At 41.1% G+C, this 2,500-nt stretch overlaps 1 protein-coding gene across 2 annotated transcripts in view; it reads left to right on the top strand.

The window, feature by feature from the left end:
• The window catches only part of LOC137969879 (3'-5' exoribonuclease HELZ2-like), a 66,774-nt gene that overhangs the window by 1,031 nt on the left and 63,243 nt on the right, over positions 1-2,500 (top strand). The window lies entirely within an intron of this gene.

The following is a 2,500-nucleotide window of genomic DNA, read 5'->3' as shown; positions in this document are numbered from 1 at the left end:
GAGTAGTATCTAATTTGAATTTCATCGCAATCCCAGACAAAACAGTGTCTCTGAACTTTGATAATCATGTCCGTGTTATCTTTCATTTTGATCTTGTGATCCGTCAAATAGCAGTTCGAGTTTGATTATGCTAGTATCAGGAAATACGAATATCATTTTGATTGTTATTTTTGACGAATGTTTGTTCATCATGGATTAGGATAAGTTTTTGTGGTATAAACAGTTGGTAAGATCTTGTTCTTGAAGATATCGGGCAATGGCCTTAATTAAAAGCCTTTAATGAATTCAAGTTTTTGAGCCTCACGCAATATTGTGCGCCTACCGGCTTCTGCCTGTTTTCCGTTTTCACCAATTTATGGCATAAACGGTAAGCTCTTATTCTTGAAAATATCGGGCAATCGCGGAGATCAAAAGCTTTTAATGAACGCTGTGGCTTTATGCCCGGAAGCCTGGCAAGGACTTAAATGGACAAAATGCCCGGCAGTGAGACTTTGAAACTTTTCTGTGACGTAAGACAACGTAAAAAGCATCACAGTAGGAACCTTCAGGCGGTACCGCACGTCAAGCGCTGCTCATAACCAGTGAGGCCAGGTGCCAGCCATTGGCATTTTTAACCATAGAGCTAATGTATCGATCAAATGGAAACTTAAACACCTCCCCCGTCCCCCCGGCCAAACCCTAGGCATTTTACTATCTTCTGTGCCCGGGGAGTGGGGAATTTAACCTTTGCCTTCGTGGGGTGGGGAAAAATTGAACCGGAAGAGTCAGGTTTCAAATGATTTTTTTTTTCGGGCGCGGAAGTCGCTAACAGCCATAAAGCACGTGTTTGGACGAGATGGAAGAGTTTAAAGGAAGCATTTGTGAGCGACTGGGTTAGAAAAAAGGTCTTCAAAAGTTGGGGACAGACAGATATTTCCTACGACAGGGTAGGGCATTTGAACACTGTTTTGGCCCGAGGGGGCGGGAATTTGAACGATGCAATCTTCAAAATTTCAAATGCCCTTGGTTTGCTCGGGGTTGGGGTGGGGGATGTTGAAGTTTCGAGTTTATCGGTGCATAACCGAAGCGCTAAACAGTGCCATTTAGACACTTTGTTTAATGAATTCAAGATTTTCGGCCTCACGCAATCTTGTGAACCTTCTGGCTCCGCAGTGTCGGGTTCAATCGTTGTGAAAATGATGAAATTATATGACGTCTGTAAAACTGCGATATAAATCAGGTCTTTTAAAAATGTTTTGAAGACAGGATAAACTGAAGAACTGCGTTATACGAAGAGATTATGGCACCAGAAATAATCCGACAAGTCTCGAGGCTGGAGCCGCTTTTTGAAAGTACCGAAAACTTCTCGCGTAAGAAAAGCCACTTCCGAAATTGCCATTCGCTTGTATTGATAGTCTAATCTTTCAACATGCAAAATCAAGGTAACGAAAGAAAGTGATTTTCGAGTTTTAATGGTCAAAAAGCTCTCCATTCTTTAAGACATGTTTCAAGAAACAGAGAAAATTGTGACACCCGAAAAGGGCCCGAAACGTTCCGAGACTTTTCGAGAAACAATTAATCTCCTGGGCCCCTTTTCTCGAAAGTCCCAATAACTTTTCGGGTGTCACAGTCCCCTCTGTAACTTAAGAAGGGAAAGGTTTTTAAGTAATTCTCAAAATCATTTTACTTTTAGTTATCTTGCAAACGTATTAAAAGATCAGCTCTTTAAAATTCACACATGGCTTTCCGGACCCCAAAGACTATCTGAACTTATACGTTTGAGAAACGGTCGAATCACACAGTCACCAAGACCTGTCACTTTGTAGGGCCTGCCAAGGGGGGTTTAGCCTCACCATTTTGTTGTTTTTGTTTTGCTTTGTTATTTATCATACACTGCCATGCAAAATGCACCATGAAGCAAAGACCCCTTATGTGCTTGGTTTTCTTGGCCAGACGTTCTTAGCTCTTCCTCTTTGAAATGATGCCTGCACTGCTTTTAAAATATAACTGACCAATATCATTGTCTTTGAAACGTCGAAATTTCTATTCATGACCGTCTGCTGGCTTCGTCTTACAAAACCTGTTTATAAACGCCGTGAGACGTAAAGAAAAAACCAACATATATTGCTTGGTAGGACTAGAACACGGAATTAATGGTGTTATCGAGTCATGGCGGGTTGTCGAAATTGTAATGTTTATTTTTAAACGGCCTGAGAATTCTGTAATGTCTTGTTATAATCATGTCGATAAAGTGGCAATGCGACGCTGAATTGAATAAATATCGAACATGCAGCTATATAATTCCCTATGTAAGTAGTGAATATCGTCGATCAGTCTTTAGCCCATGCCACCATCTCACTCTTCAGCTGGCGGTCATATCATCATCACACATGTATATTTACTTTGTCACGCGGACTCCCTGAATTGTTTTCACTTCAAGTTTTCGGAACTTAAATTGAAATTTCCAGTGATTCTCGACTGCAACTAGAAAGTACATGGCTACCTCTTCCGTCGTGTACAT

This window comes from Montipora foliosa, chromosome 9, assembly GCF_036669935.1.
Source record: "Montipora foliosa isolate CH-2021 chromosome 9, ASM3666993v2, whole genome shotgun sequence".
NCBI lineage: Eukaryota > Metazoa > Cnidaria > Anthozoa > Scleractinia > Acroporidae > Montipora > Montipora foliosa.
This window is presented reverse-complemented; position numbering and strand designations above follow the sequence as displayed.